Below are 21,117 nucleotides of genomic sequence, written 5' to 3' on the forward strand. Positions count from 1 at the left end.
ATAATCCTAGTGGCTTCTGCTTTCACCCAGGTCAAGGGTTTCCTAAGTCTAACCTGCCCACAACTGAGGGCATGGGAAGTAAGAATTTCAGGGCGTACACAGATAGATTTAAATTGTCTAATGGCCTTGTATTGTTTCAATATGTATAAAAACATTAGTGGCAAGTAAAAAATCATGATTTCACTTATTTATTTTTTTAAGTATGAGCCCGCAGTAAGTGTCTGTGTAAAAAAGTGACCTCATTTAACGATTAATTAATGGTGCAGGTATTATTTGAATATGGCAAAAATTCTGAATGAGGTATGTAAATGACTTAAGTTTGGGAAATACCACTATACTCCATTTTGTAGAATTTTTTTTTTTGCCAGCCCTGGAAAGAAATACATTTTGCAAAGCCTGCCAGCCTATACATACATACATTTAAGAAGCTGTAACAAAGATTTTGAGAGACAATATTTAACCCTACTTGTGTGACGCACGCTGGACCCTAGATTCATCTTTGACTCCCCATTTTCCTTTTCTTTCCCCTTCTCTTTATATTTAACTGCCTTTAAGTCCTTCCTGACATTTCTGCTTCTAAAGGCTCTTTATTTCATCCCTTTTTTCCATCTTCAGTGCCTCATTCCTGGGCAACAACCTCATTACTTTTCACCTGGTCTCTATCTTAACTCATCTCCTGACCTCCAATCCAAGTTTTCCACACTGTTGCCAAAAAGGTTTTTCAAAACCCTGTCATGCCCAGTGCACAGGATAAAGTTCAAGCTACTCGTGAGGCTGATTTAAAGGCATCTGGTTGCTGGTTCCTGCTAACCTTCCAAATTCCAGTACTGGACTAGAAACCTGGGTGTCCTGATTCTCAAATCTAGTGCTCTGCTCGACACAGCATGCTGCTGTCTCAGACACTCTCTCCCTGTTGCTCCACAGGTGATACGTGTGTAACTCCTTGCCTTTTTGGCACAGGGAGTTTTGAGTAAACCCTGTCTCATGCAACAGACAGGACAACAGGACGTCACAAAGAAGACCAGACGTGCACAAAGGTATTGTGTCTCTTGTCCATTATGAATACATAATATCATAAGTGGAAGGCACAGAAAGGGCTAGAGATAGAAGTGAATAAGAGGGCAATTAAAGTGTCCCTTAGGCAACACTGACTTCATGTTGGAGACCACCAATACTGCGTAAGGATTATCTTGGCCATCCTCACTCTGCAGTTCTCCCACAAGAAGCACATGTCTCCAGTGAGCAGACAATGACTCCCAGGTTCAACTCTGGTCTGGATCAGTTTACTAGAGTAAGCAGTTTGTACCCACCCCTCCCCAAGCTGACGCTGGACTTGCCTTACCCACTGGAATATTAACTAACAAGATCCAAACAGAGGCTCAAGTGTGTTTGCCTATTTTGACTTGGCCTCTTGAATTGGCCACCCTACCCAGCAGAAGAACACGCCTTGGGTAGCCATTGTCCTTTCTTCCTGGGTCCAGAAATGGAACAACGTTGAGCAGACCTGTCAGATCTGAAGCGTAGAGTCCAGCCTAACTCAGCCAGCCCAGGTGAGCCCAGCTCAGATGGGACCAAGCAATTAACAAGAAAAATCAATGCCTGTTGTCTTCAGCTACTGAGATTTTGATGTAGTTTGCAATGCAGCAAAAACTGACTAATCCAAACATAAAGTGGGTTTGGTTTTGTTTTTGTTGCTATCAAGTCAAAAATCTCCTCATTTCCCTTTTGTGGATCATCTACATGGGGAAGGAATCAGGGCGCCGCTGACCTTCTCCCAGCCTCCAGCACATTTCTAGGGCATCTCCCAGCATGCTGGTTACATAATAGGAAAACTCCACAGCCTCATTCTCAGATTAGCCTGACAAGAAAGTAAATTAGGACTGTTACACTCCTGCACTCCATCCCCCACTGAAGTCACGGTGGCGCTCCAAGTAAAACAAAATCAGATGGCCCTTTGTTATTAGAATACCCACGCCACTGCTTCTCCTTTCAGAAACTGGGGGTTGCTTCATCAAGCGTCTCCAGCGTTGGACGCCCTGTCCCCACGTAGTTCTAGCCATTATTTTTTTCTAGCGAGAGTTCATGGTGCCTGAGTCCTTTTATAAAAGGAATGTTCCCAGGACGAAGCCAGCAGGGTCATCGCCACAATGTCCCATGGCGTGGATTACACAGACCTCGTTTTCCTCTAGCTGAGGTCGCGGAGGACTTCTTCCCCGTCTTTTTAGCCCCCTCTGTGTTTCCCTTCCCCTGCCCGCGTCTAGCCGGCTCGCTCCCGTTTTCTCCGGTTGCTTCCAGCGACCAAGGACCGCTTCCCAGTAGCCCAGAGCCTCCGCGCCATTGCGGACGCTCTCCTCCAGGTGGCAGTAGAGAGCCACTCCCTGCCCAACAGCTTACGTCACCTTGTTTACCCGGCTCCGGGTCATTTTTAGATCTAAGATCACAGGATGTTAATTAGGCCAATGATTTCCCATTCATTTTGGCAAAAGGCCCTTCTTGTGGGCGTCGGGACAAGGATGTCCTTCTTGCCAGTGAAATTTTGCTGCATGGGGTATTTATTTGCAAACACTTGGAATTTCATCTTTGGGAGATGGGAAAGCAGCGCCTTGGTCTGTGCTATGGGCTTGTTTTTGGGTCACTTAAGTTTTGGAGCCCGAACAAGGGTGGGGTTAACTAGGGAGAGGGAAGAGGCATTGCCAGAGCCAGCTGAGAGCCTTCAGAAAGAGTCTGCCTTTTTACTTCCCCTTCCTCCTTACAAAATAACTACTCAGCAGGAAAGCATTTGGACTTTGGAACTTGAAGAAATAAGGAAAACAGCTGATTTGGTCAATCTGTGTCCTGATACATTCTGGGGAGACACCTTAAAGCTCAGGGGCTCGGAGGCTCCTGCCTCAGTTGCCCTCACCCAGAAACTGGATCTGAATGTCTTACCGCCATAAATCACACGTTTCACGGGCTGGAAATTTTCATCCCAACAACAAGCACCACTTATTTATTACCCGTGCGCTACCCAGCTACTGCTGAGGAAAGGTTAGGCACGGAGGAGCTGAATGGCCTAGCTTATCCTTTCGTGTCCAGGCTGTGTAATTTTTGCCCCGAGGTTTCTGCTCTTTTGATGCCAGCTTTGGTGGGTAGGGGATGGAAGGAGCTGGGAGTTTGTCTGTGACTATACAAGAGGCAAAATTAACTAATAGGAATTTTTAAACCTTTACAAGAAAAGGGTAGATGCTTCTTATGCTAAGGGGAAAAAAAGAAAGTCTATAGATTGATGTTAAAAATAAACAAACGAGCCTCTAAGTTTCTTAAGTCCCTGTTTGTCCCAGCCCACCCACTTCCCCCCATCTCATCCTTTTACACATTCCTGCTGCTGCTGCTGCTACGTAAAAACCAGCTCCTAAAGAGGGCAAAGTCCCTCTCCCTCAAGCACTGCACAATCCACGGTAGTGATCATGCTGGTCTGGAGAAAGAGATGGTTTTCATGCAGGCAGGAAGGGAAGGAAAATTGAATTTGGTTCCATTCAACAATCATTTCGTGAGCTCCTAATCTGTGTTACCTACTCAGATAGGCAATATAGGTTATAAAAACATGAAAAGACATGGTTCCTGCCACTATGGAACTTTGAGTCTCGTAGAATTTATAGTCACAGGGAGTTTTTTGTTCCTTTTTGAAAGCACATAATGAAAGAAGGGTTGAAAGAGACATTACACTAGAAAGAGAGGACGCCAGGTAAATGGCTTTGAAAAGTGTTGCTCCACTTTGGTGTCTACTTAAGAGTGATGCAGGGAACAGGGCCTGGCAACAAAGGCAGAGGTGCCCCGTGGGGAACAGGAGACCCACACTTCAGGCACTTGGGGGCTGAGAGGGGCAGAAAGAAGGAGCTGCTTGCTCAGAGTCAAATGGTGCATCGAAGCACAGGGATTTGGAGCCAGTCAACAAGAACCATGGAGTTGTGCAAAGAAAGCATTCTCTCCAGCTGCCTCCAGGTCTACATCCAGGGCAAACATTTAGACCCAGCTTCAGTTTTCTTGCACTTGTGAATAGGAAGAAATGTGCAAGCTGGGAAGAAATAAGTGGCCCCAGGTCCACTTATCGCCAGGAAAATCACCTCATTAAATGCCTTTTGGTAAGAACTTGGTGATAATTCAGATCCACCCTAATCACAGGGAGGAGCAAATGAAGAGAAAACAAACAATGCCACATTTTTATTTTTTGCATGACAATTTTAAAAGATTTTTTTAAACTTTTAACTTGTTAAATATAAAACAAATACAGACAACAGTATAAAACAGATGTACAGCTTAAAAAATTATAGGGCCCACATCCTAGTAACCTTCTAACCACTCACGAAAGGAGACAGAATCATGTCAGCAATCCCAGCAAGAACACTTTAAGCCACAGTAGCTGCTGCAGGTTCCAAGGACGGACTGGGCGAGCCACTTACAGGACATTCTGAGGACTCCAAGGAAGAAAAGGGCCCTGCTGTCATCAATCAGGTCATATTCGTTGAGTGCATATCATAATGCCCCATACTAAGTATAGGACCTCATCCCCACACATTTACCTGAAGGAGGTGAGAGAGGAAAGAAACCAGCATTTATTCAGTGCCTACTGTATACTAAGTGCTTTACCTGTGTTATCTCTAAAAGAGATCAGATAGGCATTAACTCTCGCTAGGACTCTGTGAGGTTGGTGTCATTGTTCCCACCTTATGGCTGAGAATATGAACGTATAGAGAGATCCTGTGACTTGCCCAGAGTCATGTGGTTAAGGCCGAGGCAGCGGGCACTTGAACCCAGGCAGCCTGGCTGCAGAGCCATTTGTTTTACCATCTCCCTAAATAGTGTGCTAGAAACTTGTTTGCCCTGCAGGATCACACTCCATCGTTCTCCACCCTGCCTGTGTGCTGCAGACCCTGTCAATGGGCTCCCTTATCCTCAGGCTTCTGGTTGGATTTAGCCAGTGGTCTCCCAGGCAGGAGTGCAGAGGGCTGGGGAAACATGAGGGAGCCTGGGGAGGTGGGTGGAGCACCTCCGGGATGGCTGCATTTCTTGACACAGTCAGAGCTCTTGTCAGGTGGCCCTAAGCACACAGGGCACTCTCTCCAAGTTCTGGTGACTGCACCTCCTTTCCCCTCTTCAGGCCTAGGGGTGGTCAAGTAGCTGTTACTTATTGCATTATAGCTGTGGTTTCCCTACATCCTACCCACACCTTTGTAAATAGCCCCTTTATTCAACTCTCATCAAATTACCCAATTTGAGTTGCCATCTGTTTCCTGCCCAGGTCTGGCCTGATAAAAATAGGAAATCAGGGAAGCAATAGCTCAGAGGCCCCCTCCCTTCATGGGCATCAGTCCTCATGGGTACAGGACAGTTGCAGGTGAATCGAGATGACCTGTTATTTGAAGGATTCCAGGATGTCTGTGTGTGTGTGTATGTGTGGCCTGGCACTGCAGAGTGAGGTTACCCCCGTAACTTAGAGCCTCCTGAATCAAGACAGGCCACAAGTGGTTCTATTGGTTTAAGGAATCGTAGGCTTTCTGGGAGAAGAGCTAAAGGGAGGAAGCAGAAGGCAGGGAGGCTGAGGAGGGGGCCTCCTGTTGCCACGCTGCCTGGATTCAAGTCCCAGCTCCTCCACTTACTGGGTGTGTGACCTCTGGCAGGTCGTTTGACATTTCCATGCCTCTGTTTCCCCATCTGTAAGATGGGTTGGTAACAGTAAGGGACTCGATAAATGTGTAATGTCTGGCCCACATTAAGGGTTATATTATTGAGGGAGCTCAAACATAACATTTTTGGCCTTTGAAAATGCAGGGCAGATTCATCTGCCCCAGCGCTTGGGAAGGACGCAATGGGAAATTAGGAAGTGAACTGGAAAGCGGATTGCCACGGCTTGGATACTGGGAGCAATATGGAATACTAAAGGAGCCTCAAGCAGGGAACCCCTTCCAGTCAGTACCTCTTGGCCCTGTCCTGGATTAGGCTGCTATTTGAGGGCACACAGAGCAGATGTCCATCAGAAAACCAGAGCACATAAAATTACTAGAAGGATCTCACACTAAGAGAAGGAAGTACCCCTTCTCCTTCCCTTCCCAAAGGCTTCCCTTCTACAAATACCACTTCTCTCTCCTGCATCATCAATTTCTCCCTCTCTATCTGAAACTCTCCTTTGATTTCATATCCACTTCCATTTCTCTGATCCCATTTACAGCAAAACTTCAGAGTTGTCTGTAGACACTGCTTCCCCTCCTAGTCTCTCTTCAACACAATCCATTAGCATTTTACTCCCAACTGCCCCACCCCACCCCAAATTGCTCTTCTCACAGTCTCCCTGTAGCTCCACGTCGCTTCTGCTAATGGTTACCTTTCTATCTTCCTTGGCCTCCCCAGTGGGGTGACGCTCCTTGCATTGACATATCTTCCTGCCTAGGCTTCTGGGGATCCCCCCTGGATCTCCCCCTTCCTATCCAGGTTTATCAGCCTGCAATGGCAGCAGGCTTGCTACCCGAGAGCTCTTAGGGCATCTGGTGTGCAGAGATTAGCTCATTTATCAGTCCTTCACAGTGCCTCAGGAAATGTGAAGAAACTTCCTTCTTTGGTGACCATTAGATGCATGAGGCTGTTGGGAGTTGGTGAAGGGTCGGGGAGCCAAAAGGAAACACTGGTGGTGGTGTAGGAATATTCTGTAGCCCTGTGAGCTCACAGCAGTCAGATGCAGACATTCATCTCTGGATTTTTATGGTCAACTGGCCCTTATTATTCCTTGTTTTACAAGGGAAGAAAATAGAAGTAGGGAGGAGATGGGATTTATTCATCTTCTCAGTCAGGGGCCTATGAGGAGAGGCGGCGCCCTGATAAGGTTCTGTGCAGAAGAACTCCCACCCTTCCCCACCCATGTCCTGCAGGGTCTTCAGAAAATAAAACACAGTCTACAGCATTTTTCAAACCTTTACCAGAATCAGCCCTCTCTTGAGTAAACTGGATCGGGCTTGGGACAAGAGCTTAGTCCCAAGAGATGAGCTCCACAGTTCTTCTTTGTCTCTCCTGGGTGCCTTGTTTTGTGGGTTGAGGGGAAGTGTTTGGGGCAGGGAATGGAATGGGGAAGGGAGAGGCAAACACAAAGAACAGCTCCCTTTAATCCTGTCTGCAGAGACTGTGTCATGAACGTGAGAGGCAGAATTTTCCTTGGTGAGAAATGCTTGAAGGAGCCAGTGTTGGTCTTTAGCCTTTACAAAGTCTAAGTGCCATGGCCAGGTTTGCGGGACCAATCTGGGGCCCCAATGTCAAAATGTCTGAGGGTTTCCATTCTTTCTTCTTGCTTGAAGGAACATCCAGGGTCTCTGGTAAGGGGTGTTTTGAGGACAGGGTTTCATGACCCATCCAGGCAGCTTCAGGAAGTGGGAATTCTGTTCCTTTCTTCCTTCTATACCATATCACTGACCCAAGTAGCTTTCCCTGCGTGTTCATCCTCATTTCTTCCACCTTGTCTTTGGAAAGCTAATGAGAGGTGAAGTGAAGAGAAAAACAGAGTCAGACTAGATCTGGGTTTCAATCTGACTTGCCCTGCATAGTAACCACGTGATTTGTATACATTTATTTATGCTCAGAACCTCAGTTTTCTCATCTATGAAATGCAAATAATAAAATTCACCTGGTGGAGTTGCTGTGTGCTTTAGAGCCAATGTTTTTATGGGTCTGGTGCAAGTGCCAGGTGGGAGCTCAGTAAGCAGCAGCTGTTAAAGTTCCCACTAGGCTAGCCTTTTACCTAAACCCCTTCCTATACAAGAAGATCTGGTGAATCACTTATATCAGTTAGGATGCTTTCAGCTATAAGAGACAGAAAATCCAGCTGAGACTAAGTTGACCATAAGGAAGATGTATCATCTACTTAAGAAATCCAAAGGTAGCTTCAGGGATGGCTGATCTAAGCTCAACAATGTCAGAGAGGCCACACTTTTTTCCAGTTCTCTGTTCTGCATCTCCAGCCTGTCTGCTTTGTCCCTAGATAGTCTTTCTCATGGTGTTAGGATGGTGGGCACAGTTCTTGGTGTCACATGGAAACACAACAACATCCAATAGCAGAAGAGGGCTGTGTCTTCCTATGCATCCTTTTACAGCAAGAAAATTTTTCTGAAAAATCCCCCCAGCAGACTTATCGTCATATCTTATTGACCAGGATGATCTCTTGTGTTTGACCAACAAGAAGACAATCACATTTGGTTGTTTCAATCAGATTTTATTCCTCAAGCGGGAAGGATGGTTATTGGCTAGACAGTCAACTAGTGATCTGCTCCACTGTTTAGTGACATCCAAAAAAAGTTGATTGAGCACCTATGATGTGTGCAGGCTTTGGAGGTACTGACATCATTATGTAATGTCAACCACTGCAAATTTAGAACCTAAATGCTGGCGATCTTGACTCACAGAGAGAAGGTATTCAGGGAATGTCCTCTGAAGCAAGGAGGTAAAGGGCAAGGCAGAGGTTCCTGAGCCAGGTTCATTCATGGCCAGGAAGCAGCAGTCCTGGAAGCAGGGCTTGCCAAGGAGGTGAGGGAGCTCCGCAAGCTTCAAGCTGGCACTCAGCTCCCGATTACGATTCCAGAATTATTAGCTTTGATTCTGTGAGAAAGGAGCACATCAAAGCCAGAATCCTATGAATTAAAATGTTGACTAATCAAGCTAATTATAGTTCAGGCATCTGAATTTTCACACAATGAGCCCGAGTTCTCATGAAAGCCTTCTCTTGGACAGGAGGCTTTGATGATGAAGCAGCTATTTATGTCCCAGATTCAGCCCTCCTCATTCTGGCCAGGGAACCCTCACTAGAGTGCCTTTTGCCTGCTGAAAACTCCTATGGGTTCTGCCCCAGGTTTCTTGAAGGCTGAAGCAAACTCAATTGAAACAGAGATTATGAAGATGTTGGGACCACTGTTCCCCTGCCCGGAAAAAGATCTAACCAGCGTGTCAGAATGTCATGATGGGATTCTTTCCATTTTCAGTTTTATTCCAGATTTTAAAATACTTAGGTAATTTACATAGCCTAATTATACTTTAGGGAGAACCTTCTCACTTCCCATGTCTGTTATCAGATGCAAAGTGGTATAATAAATTTTAATCACTATTTAGATGTTCTTTGCCTAGTTAATAATGTAGACTAAGCCAAAATCATGGATGACCTACTGTAGACATTTCTGGTTGTCACAACTGAGGAGGTGGGATGCTACTGGCATCTAGTGTGTGAGGCCAGGGATACTGCTGAACATCCTGCAATGCACAGTTTAGACCCCCACAACAAAGAACTATCTGATCCAAAATATTGATGATGCTGAGGCTGACACCCTGTATTAAAGGGTGAAGATCTGCACAACACTTGTTATCCATTCAAGGTGACAGCATCTTTACTTACATGGTGTTATATGCCACCAAAAGATACATTTGGGCAGATTCCTTTATGCTTAGTGTTTCCAAAAGACAGCGAGGAATAAAGAAACAGATTAACTCCATGGCAATCAGTCTCATGGCTTATGGAAGATGATTAATTCTTCCTGGTCCGTATGCTTGCTCTTCAGGTAGCTGGCCCTTGATGAATAACAGTGATGTTTATGGATGCACAGGCCCACTGGTTAGTTATTCTTCCTCTGTGGACAATTAAAAAGTAGGTCTACAGAGCATGGTCCTCTCTGTATGTTCCTGTCTGCAAACTACCTCTTTTTAAAGGAAGTTTTAATTAATTCTACTATAAATTGTATAATATGTAAGCAATAACAAGGTTTAAAATCATGCAAGATCTAGATACAAATTAAATACTCTTATGATTAAACAAACTGTGACGAGCCCCACGGGCCTTACTCTTACTTCCTCTTTCCTCTTTTATCCACCGCATTTAGAGCTTGAAGTTAATTTGCTTTGTCAACATACTTTGCACTGTAAAGATATTCTGTTCTGTCTGGTCCTTTTGGAGAAAGACCACTTAAAAATTGTTTTAAAGAACACATGCACATAATTCTAAAAATCAAGTAGCTTTAAAAGACTAATGAAATTGAACAGTTTTCTTCCTCGTTCCTTCCCACTCCTCTCAGTCTTATTTCTTCTGGCATTCACACATTACTATATTTTAAATAATATGCATGTGCTATTCTCTTTTGGTTCAACGATTTAAAATGTACTAACTTCCTGTTACGGTAAATGAGGCTTTAACACTCTTTTCAGCTATCCCCTCTGTTTTACCTCCCTAGCCCCTCCTACATAATTGTATTATAATTTTTGGTTAAGTTAGTATTTGGTGTTTACATCATTATACACATGCAAGGAAAGCAGAGCATTATAATTTACTATTCTTTTTCTTTGTTACTTTTTGTTTTTCCTGATGTTAAGAATAGCTTTGGTTTTTCACTAGTGACTAGTTTAACTTTCTTTCTTTACAGTACCTTTGGTCAAAAGTATTGTACTCGTGACCTAATTTCTTTTTATAGAGGCCAAGTTTAGCCAACATTCTGAGTTTTCAGCCTTGGAATGCTCTAGACCTCATGACTCACTGGAAAGAGACTGAAACCTACAGGCACAGACCATTTCCCATCATCAGCTTTATTTTCCCCAAATGGAACATTCTTCAGTCAGAGATTTTTATTTCCATTTAAGAACCTAGCTCCAGCTCACGTTCTGTGGCTTCTTGCTGGGAGCCATGTAAAAGTAAATATTTGAACCCTCATCACTATAGTTTCTAAGCATATCTTAGATCAGTTATTAAACAGCCAACACTGGTTTTTCCAGAAGGTCCCAGGGGTAATACTGGTTCCAACACAGGTGAACGCAAATTCAGTAGCTTTTAAAACTACCGGTTGGCAGCATTCACAGATGGTTGCCTCTAGGACCTGTTTCCTCCTTTTTGGCTTTATGCTGTTTCTAGCTGCCCTTTGGATCCAGGACCTTTAGGATGCCTATTCGAGTAATCCTGGACTGCGAACAATCCAGGGGTTTATTCAGAATAGCATGGAACAAATAGCAACCTTCTTTTGACTTCTGCTGTCACTGAACACAGTCTATCATATCCCCAAGATCAATGGCCCTGTTCCTAGTCATCTCTTAAAGGGTCTGTGCTGTTACTAGTACATGGAACCCTGATATTCTTGTCCCCAAGGATGAGTGGTCTGTCACAGGAGATGAGAACTCCAGTGTTGAGGAGAGCAAACCTCATTACAAATATACATGGCTCAATTCATCCAGAAAAAAGACCTCTTTCAGTAAGCAGAGGCTCTCCATCAGAAGAGCTTTCCCAAAGTTTACTGGCCTCTCCAGATGCTTATAGCAGCTTCCTGACTTAGCTAATTCAATCCTGGTCTGCCTGCTCTCAGAGGATGCTTGATCATGTCAGCTTCCTGGTGATAACTGGCCTGAGCCTACCATGCCTGTGTCTATTCCTGTACCTTTCTTCTGGAATTCCTTTATATCCCAAACTGAGCAGCTGTGGAAGGAAGTCAAGCAGTATATGCTATGAAGCCTTGAAGCATCTGGATCTCTCCCTAAACCTGATGACCCTGCTCCTAACAGAAAGATGCTCTTGTAGACGCCGAAACACTGGGGCAGTATCTTTTCCTCATGTACAGCCTTGGCTTTCTGCTTCTGTATCTCTGCTCACTTCTCAACAGAGAACAAAGGGATTTTTGTGGAGGCAGACACATCCCACCTTCCTAGTTTCCAGAATTTATTTTTAACCAGAACTACATTTAGAAATATATGAGCTACTATACTAGTAATAATGGGTGGAAAAAGAGAAGGGGTGTGTGTGTGTGTGTGTGTGTGTGTGTGTGTGTGTGTGTGTGGATTCGTCTTCCTAGGTATGTGTGGCTCCAGTTAATATTTAAAATGGTCTCGAGTTCTCTGAGCACACATTGACTGTCTGATGAGGGAGGTGGTGAAGACAGGGACAGGTGGCAGTGGGAAAGCTGACCTAAGATTAAAAATTAATTGTACTCAATTTTCATATTAGATCACTGTAGGCAGATGGCTGTGAATTTTAATATGATTTCATATTTAACTTTTTTGGAGGAGATTTAAACTCTATTATTCACCAACTAGGCAATTTATGAACTCACATTTCAGCTCTAATTCTACCTCATCACAAGTAGAATTATAGGGCTGGAAAGACTCTACCAATCATCTTCCATTGGGAAGAACCACACCCAAAGCCAGCCAGGGCAACAGGGATCCCTAACACATTTTTTTTGAGACTTCTAATTTAAGGTGTTCGACAGCCAGTCTCCTTTGGGAGCAAATTCTGGTCTTTGACTTTTCCATTCTGTCTGCCTCTGCTGTATTCCTCTTCCTGTGCCCCATGCAGCTGGATAGACTGAGGAATCCCACCCCACTGCAGGCTTCATCAGCTTCCACCTAGTCTGAGTATCTTAAGGGTCCTGCATTCCTGTTCCATGGGCTGTGGACTGAGATGCGCTGGATCAGGTCACAGCCCTGGGCCAAAAGGGAAGGACAGTAAACAGGGAGGCTCTGCCTACTTAAGGTATGGGATCTGGGCTGGAAGGAACTAACCTGATTCCAGAGGCTGACCCCACAAGGTGCTTCGTCTATTCAAGACAATGTGCCCGAAGGGAAAAGAAAGCTTGGGCAAACAGTAGTACTATAATGTCCTATTGGATGGTGTGTGGTGTGGAGAGATTCCAGGCAGCAGCAATCACCAGGATAAGTCCTGCAGAGATGTGGTTCTGGAAGAGCTGAACATTCACAGAAGGTATCAGCAAATGGATGTGGCCGCAAAGAAGAGAATGTTTTCTTTCAGGGAAAGAAAGTGGCAAGAAGGCAGGGTGTCAGGGCTGTGAATAAGCAGTCCAGAGATCAAAATAACAGTCAAGTTCTAGATGGAAGGTGGGATCCCTTCTAGTGGTCATTGCAGATGCAGCCCTCCTCGCCCTGCCCACTCTGTCTGGGCACCTAATTACATCAATGACCACCTTTATGACTTCCTGTTTTAGCTCTCTAGTCTATACCCCTTACCTAGACTCCCGACCTTCATATTCAGCAGCCTTTTAGACCCCTCCACTTACATGTCCAAAAAAACTCACTAGCTTTCCCCAACCTGCTCCTCTTCCTATGTTCTTTATCTCAAGGAAGGGACTCATTCTGGACTCTTCCTTCTTCTCATCCACCATATTTACTCTTTCATCAGTCTTGCATCTGCCTTCTGAATGGCTCCTAACTTTCTTCCCTCCTTGCCATTTCACTGCTGATATCTTTGTTCTGGTCATCATTACCTCTCACGAGAATTTGTACTATAATCTCTTAATGTCCTTTGTCAATCCTTCCCCCTAAATGCAACTTTGATTTTTATCTCTCTTTTGCCTAATATCCTTCACTGGTACCCATTGTCCTCAGGATAAAGTGTGAAACTTACTAACATGACTTAAAGGCTTATGACCTGCCTTGCCAGCCTGGCCATCTTCATCTCTTGCCCCGTCTTCCACATCATCCTCCAGCCATATTGAACTTGCAGGTCCCTAAGGAAGCCTTGATTTCTCTGGACTCCACAGCTGTGTACAAGGGGTTCTCAATGCTCTTCATCTGAATAACTTTGACTCATCTTTTAGGGTTCAATTCAAAGTACCATCTTCTTGAGTTCTCCCTCTCTGGGTAGGTGCCCCTCACACATGCTCCCACAGCCCAAGTCTCCCACCCTCATGCTTGTCTTCACTGTGTGCTTTCCTGACTAGACTGTGAACACTTCCAGGCAGAGACTAGGTCTTTTTCAGTGGGGAGCAGCATGGCAATGTGGAGACTGTGGGCTTTGGAATCAGCCAGACCTGGGTTTGAAACCAAACGTGGAGCTAAGACACCCTGGGCAAGATTTTTATCATTTCAGGATCTCTGTCTCATTAGCTATAAAAATAATGATACTTCTTGATAAACTGTTGTGAAGATTAAATGTGGTAATAATACCAAGCACTTAGCATTGAGCCTGACACATTGCGGATGCTCAATAAATGTTGGATGAAGAAAGAGAAGCTCCAAACAGGCTTATGGGACTGTGGTCAGTTGTGAGAGAGTCTCTGTGGGTCATCATGGCCTTGGCCATCTTGGCAGAGATACAGCAGAGCTGACTCTGTCGGGAGAGGAAGTGCTAACTGAGCAGGAGGAAGGTGACATCAAGGGCTGATGGAGAGCAAGATAAGGGAGACCGGAAGTGGACGGGGAGGTCTCAGTGAGATTGCCTGCAGATTTGGCTCTGACGGGGCCATTACTAAAGGACCGGCTCCAAGGGGCAGACTCGACAAGGGCCTGAAACTGGCATTGGACAGTAGGAAGCACACCTCTGTCTCACTCTGGGGCTTTGAAAACACACTTGCCTGGTCCCCACCTCCAGAAGTTTCTCTCAAGTCCTCTAAAGTTGAGCCAGGACTGGGTATTTTTAAAAGCTCGTCAGAGAATTCCAAGGCAGGGAAGGCTGGGAATCAGCACTCCAGAAGGGAGGAGTTGCCACACTGCATGGGCCATGTAGGGACGAAGTTTGCTCCTAGACCCCAGACTGTTCCGCTGAGCATCACTGAGGGAATGGACAGTGGAGGATGACTGCTTCTTCTCTTACCTGCCCTGATGAGGACTAGCTCAACACCAGAGCGGGCCCATTCACAGACCAAGTGGTGGGAAGCAGCTAAAGACAAGGGTAGAGAAAAATGAGGCTGATGGACATACCTTTCTGATCTGCCTCTCCAGCCCCTCCCCAGAGGAGACCAGCTGCTCTTGGGGAGAAGGAGGTCTTTGGAAGGTGATGGGATGAAGGTACATCTTCTTTTCCTTTATATCCACTCAGGCAGCTCAGGGGAAGTCAGTGGGAGCTGCTGTTTGCTTCTCTAGGGAAACAGCTCAGAGATGGCAGCTTAGAACTCACGGCCATTCTAAGAATGTAAGGAATTTTTTTTTTAGATAAGAAATAAACCCCCAGCCAGCTGCAGAGCACTCTTAGTTTGAAGAGGTCATAAACAAGAATGAGAAAAAAAGAAGGGAGGAACTCATGAAAAATTACAATCAACTGACATTTATTTGAAACATGCCTAGTTCCCCGCTCTGTGGATTTCCACAATCTGAGTAGGGAAAGGTAAGAAGGATGGTGACACGTATTACAGTTGACAAGTAGACCCACCAAGAAATGACATCATGAAGTGACTTCTGGTAAAAGCTGCCCTCTATCTTATCACCCTGGTCCTCACTAGATCCTGCAAGTATTTGATCATGCAAATCTGATCAAAAGTTACTGATCATGAGTCTATCCAATTCAAGCAGTCTCCTTCTCTGCCTCTGCCTGGAAGAGAATAAAAAAAGATGGCCATGGATCAGTAAGAAGTAAAAGTACCCTCTCCTCTCCTCTACTTTGAGTGCAGAGTCATAGCTCAGGGAAGTCCCCAGCCCCACCCCACCCCACCACCCTTCACCTGCATACACCTGTATGTACACCTATTCCTCTTATCACCTTATTGTAAAATCAGTGCTGTGCAAAAGTAAAGCTTTCGTGTCAACAAAGTGTTCCCTCCTTCCCCCACAAAAAGGCAGGAAATTTTGTAGAGTGGTTCATGATCTTCCTGGAACTTACCTAATTGTAGAAAGACCTGAAACTAAAGGGGCTTCCGTTCCCTCCGGGTACGGACTTGGCACAGATTATTTTAGTTCAAGTATCTCTTCCTTTTGGAAATTAACAGCTCAAGTCTGTATTGATTGAACATGCTGTCCCTGTGATGCAGTGGGGATTTCACACAAGTAATGAGGACAGGCCATTCTGTGGCTACTTACCCTTTCTGGTCATTTGTTTTTCTAATTTTTTTTTAAAATGAAAACAAATACAGGAATCTCTTAGCGGGAGCAAGAGAGAAACCTGCACTTCTGAATCATAGTTTTTTTTGTTTTTGTTTTTTTTTGAAGAACGGACTCCATTAAGACAATAAGTGACTGGGCAGGGAAAGGAGGAAGGAATGAATATGAGCCTTAATTTTCTTTCTTGGGTCTCTGTCTCTGTCTTTGAATAAGTCTGGAGCTGTGCTTGCTTGCAATGATATCAGCTTGCTGTGGGTAGAAATTATGATGGTGGACTAAATTAGGCACCATGACTTCAGTGTAGGAACGAGGAGGAGGAGAAAGGAAGGGAGGCCAGAGCTGCTGTTTAAAGTATACTTAATGGAGTGATTGTCAGGCTCGATCAGTTACTTTATACAAAATAGAATTGTCAGAGGGGATTCTCCCCAAACCCCTGCTGCTGCTTCTTCTTCTTTTTTTTTTTTTAAGGAAGGAAGAAGCAAAGTTCTTTATCCTTGATGATTTTAAGGATAAGGAAAGTCTTCCAAATCAAGAGAGGGGAGAGGGGAATAAAAAAAGCAGCTTTATTACACCAGGCCACTTAGCAAATATTCAGTGAGCACGTGAGGAAGCCTGTGCTGGGTGGAGGAGAAACCCCACCCCTGCCGTTGAGCAGGGAGTTGTGTGGGTGGAGAGATCATCGTTACATCCTGGTTTGCGCCCTACTTAGACAATGCCTTAGTGTCACACACTATTATAAGCTGGTAAAATTTGTCTCTGGAATCCTCCTCTCCACGCCTACCTTGTCTGGAGGTCATTGCCAGGTGGTTGACAGGTGTACCAGTGGCCCCGACCTGGACCCTTCCCCCCAAGTTTGTCTTGGTTCTTTCCGTCAGGGAAACTATGAGTCGAATGATGGAAAGAGCCCTCACTGGGTGAATTTTGGGGAGTCACTTCACTGCCTTGAGTCTCAACTTTTTCTGTAAATAAGAATAGTAGTAACGCTAGCACTGGGAGGATTACATGAAATAATGTGAATTAACCGTAGCTAATTTTTGGAGAGACTGTAGCATGTGTCAGGCCCGGTGCTGACTGCTCTCTACAACATCCCATTTCATCCTTCTAACAGCAGGTCATGCAAGCGTTCTCATGCCCTTTACAGATGAAGAAACTGAGGCTTAGAGAGACTAAGTAACTTGTCCAAGTCCCACTGCTCGTTCTTGGAGGTGGCAGGATTTGAATTCAGTTCTTTCTTACTCCAAAGTCCATGCTGGTGATCACAGTGTCCTGCTTCCTCTATAAACACCCCTGTAAAATGCTATGTTGACAGAAGATAATTTTATTAAATACAGCTAATACGCAGTACCATTCATTATCAGACAGACTTGAAGGTACCAAAGATTACATCATTTGCATACAAAAAGTTCAGGGCAATTAATTCACGTAGTACCACAGGCTTTTATAGGGTGAAAGGGACCTTTGAGATGATCTAGATTTGTGGTGTTGGAACTGCTTCTCAGAGGCCCCATACTGAGCTCTGTTTTAAAATTTGTTATTATTTCTAGGTAGCATTTTGTCTGGAGAGTAGTTTTAAGGTTTAAACTCTTTTCTAATTCACTCACTGTCATTTTGCAGTGGCCTTTTGGGGGGACACTTTCCTGAGGCCTTACGAGATAAAGAGACCCAAGTTTCCTGACTTCTGGCGCAGGTCTTCTCTTCATTCCTCAGTCCTAACTCTTGACACGTGTCTGATGTAATAAAGAAGTGAGAATATGAAAAATTATAATCAAGAGAGGCTTTTTCAGGAGAATAGCTTAAGAAGACACATAGGTCTGACTGATCTAAGCAAAGACAGTGAAAAACTCAACAAGTAGAGAGTAATTAGGCATGGTAAAAAAATAAGAAATAAAGATTTCAAGGGGGGCTTGGAAATGATGTCAGTGATGACTATTATGATGTTGTCTCCAATGGGAATAAGAAGAGAAATACCATCCAGTGAGGCCCTTTAAATTCATTCATTCATTCAGCAGTCATGTGTGAGACATCTGTTGTATGCCAGACACTGTGCTAGGTAGAGGGACCACAAAGGTGAATAACATAATGTCCCCTGCACTCAAGGGGCTGACTAACTAGAGTGGGACGTGAGGAGACAGCAGCATCAGTGTGGAGAGAGCAATGATAGAGATTTACAGAGTCCTGGGGCTGCTTAGAGAAGAGACATCTTATCCTGGCATTGGTGGGGAGAGGATGGTGGTCAGGAAACCCTTCCAGGAAGATGTCACACCTGACAAGAATTTAAATTAGAGGAGACTGACACAGAGGACATGTTCTGGTCTTAGGGAGAAGAGAGTTTAGTCTCTTTCTACTTTTTCCCGATGAGGCAGAGATGGGCCATCCAGCAAGCCTCCTTGACCGGAAGCCACAAACTGATCAAAACCCAAACCACATTGCCTCAGGGCTATTGCTAAGTAGAAGTTCTGCTTTCAATTACTATAAATAGGTTTTTTTTTTTACAATGATGAAAACAGCTATTCCTCAGAATCAGAGCTGGGTGGCCTTTCCTCAGTGATCCCTTGGCTCCCATCTCCTTGGGGTGATTTCTAAGGAAGTGTATGCTGTGGGAGCCACACTGCATACCTGCTGGATACTCAAAAAAACATGAAAATGAACTATACTAGTGATGGGAGGCTAAACTACTGAAACAAATGGTCCCTGCAATACAATGGCTGAATTCCAGCTGAAGTGTACCACTCCTAAAACAAGGTGAGTATTCAAGTCAGCAGCAGCTCTCTTCCCCGTGGAGAATCATGGCCCCACACTCCTCCATCTGAGACTCTGCTTCCCTGGGGCCTTGCTGTCTCTCTATGTTCAGTTAAAGGATGGGGAGATAACATGTAAACACTTTGTGAAAGAGCGACACCCAGGACAGCACATATCACTTCTCTTATTTTATTGGCAAAAATTAGTCACGTGGTCATATGTGGCTGTGGGAGCTTCTGGGAAATGTGTTTCTAGACTGAGCAGCTTCTTTCAGGCACAACTCTGTTGCTGTGGAAGAAGAAGATTTTGATGAGCAGGTACTATTTTCATCACATAAACTGAGAGAAGGAAAACAGATAGTTACAGAAAATCTGAGCTAGAAAGTTATTAGTAAGAATGGCACTCACAAATCAACAAGTTGTAGTTACACAATGTTATGTGTCAATTAGATCTCAATAGAGTTAGAAAAGAGGAAAAGAATGCCTCTCAGCTCCAGGACATTATTATTTGCTTGGTAATATCAATACCAGTTTTATCAACCCTTTCAAATCAGGACCCAACAAATATCCTCCGGCCTGATGTCGTCTGAGCCAACAGAATGAGACCAAGTTCAGGGCGAAGCACAGGCAAGCTTTATTCTTCGGTCAAAGAATGGAGAGGTGGGAAACCTCGCCCTAGAGCACAGGCTATTGCGGAGAGGTGATGGACGGGGCTGCTTTTCAGTGATCTCGGCAGTGGGGAGGGGGCGGAGTTCTCGCGGGGCTGACGCATCTGCGCTGCTCCAGCTCCAGGTCACCCTGCCCTCTGCTGCCATCTTGAATTGAGTGTTGTGGGCAGCGCTTCTGCACACGGTCCGTGAGCTGAGGGATGGGCTCTGCACCGGGTACCCTGTGAACAAGTAAAACTAGACTAAGTACGAAGGGAAAAAAAGAATGGTTAGACTTATTTTATTACCTAGATTCTATTCTTACTTCCCAGGTATTGTTAATGGGCTTTGCCAGTGACACCTGCTCACTTGTGACAAGCTTCATGTGGAAGCCTATTCACGAATGGAAAACATGGGGCCGCAACCAGGTGATTGATTATTGCTTCTTGGTTAAAATGCTTATTAGTTTAAAAAATATTTAGGAAATCTACAACTAGGTAGATAATATCAACAGCAGTAAATTGTGAGAAACTCTCAGATTTTTCCAATTAGAGCAATTTAGTAACATCTACAAATGTTTTTCAGTGCCTTTCCTGTGCTGAATGCCTTGGGGGTAATATTAAAAAAAAAAAAAGACACTACCATTTAAATTCTTTTTAAAATATGTTTGTATGTATGTATACAACTAAGATTGAAACTGAAGTCATATAGCCCAATAATACTATTGATTGCCAAGCGGATTGCCCAGGAAAAATTGTAAGTACGGTCAGAAGGCACGGAGAAGGCAGGATTTGAGCACTTGAAGTGTTTGTGAAATGTTGCTAGGTGTAATGGATGGGAAGGCATGAAAGTTCCAGAAGCAAAAGAGAACAAAGCATGTTTGGGGAAGAGAGATCACAGATGAAGAAATGAATGACATTGACTCATGGTGGTGTTTCTCTATGAATGGGGTGAGGATGCGAGAAATAGAAAGCTCCAAAGGTGTAAATGAAGCAGAAAGTAGTGTGTGTAACTTAAAAAGCTCCCCAAGTAATGCTGTTACATGTCTTCATTGAAACATCTTAAAATACCATTTAATTACGTTATATTTAATTATTTACTGAAAATATTTTACTTTTTAAACCTGGAGTAGACTTCAAGTTTAAGCACCTGAAAAATCTTTGAAACCAAAATTAAAATTCCACTTAGTGTGACTGCAACTGGTACAATGTGCTTAATATGTGGCCAACAGATTATTGAATTGATAGACACCTTAAGGTAGGTTCACAGAATAATCACGTGGTAGGCAGAATTCTAAAGACAGACCCCAAGATTCCTGTCCCTGGTTATTCAGTCAAAACTAATATGAGCAGTGCTGTAAAGAGATTTTGCAGCTACAATTACAGTCCTAAATTAGTTGCCCTTAAGATATAGAGAGCCCTTCTAAAAGCAGCGCTTTTTCTCTGGCCTGTGCAGAAGAGAAAGTCAGGGATTGGAAGTGTAAGAAGGACTCAGTGTGCAACTGCTGACTTTGAAGATGGAGGAGACCATGTAGAAGGAATCTGAGTGGCCTCTAAGAGCAGACAGTGGCCCCTGGATGACAACCAGCTGCCAGACACTAGATTCTACCAACAACTCTAAAGAAGTTGGAAGCAGATTCTAAGAGCCTTCAGAAAAGAGCCCCACCCGACGAACACTTAGATTTTGACCTTGTGATACTCTGAGAGCCCAGTTGCGCCTGCCCAGACTTCTGCCCTACAGAACTAAGAGCTCGTAAGTGAATGTTATTTCCAGCTACTAAGTTTGCAGTGATTTGTTCCACAGCAATAGGAAACTAATATAAACGGATACCTGAATTCAACCTAAGCAGAGATTGTGTACTTTCAAGGCTCAGCTTTAATCCTCTATGAAAATTTTTTGATCACCTGAGTGATCCTTTTCTCCTCTCT

At 44.3% G+C, this 21,117-nt stretch overlaps 1 long non-coding RNA gene across 1 annotated transcript; it reads left to right on the forward strand.

Annotated features, from left to right (window-relative positions):
- The first annotated feature begins 943 nt into the window (after window positions 1-943).
- Window positions 944-20,880, forward strand: LOC116668846. Its single transcript, XR_004326040.1, has 3 exons — window positions 944-1,037; window positions 19,522-19,617; window positions 20,645-20,880. It is a non-coding gene; the product is annotated as an uncharacterized LOC116668846 (long non-coding RNA).
- The last annotated feature ends 237 nt before the right edge of the window (window positions 20,881-21,117 follow it).

This window comes from Camelus ferus, chromosome 15 (assembly GCF_009834535.1).
Source record: "Camelus ferus isolate YT-003-E chromosome 15, BCGSAC_Cfer_1.0, whole genome shotgun sequence".
Lineage (NCBI taxonomy): Eukaryota > Metazoa > Chordata > Mammalia > Artiodactyla > Camelidae > Camelus > Camelus ferus.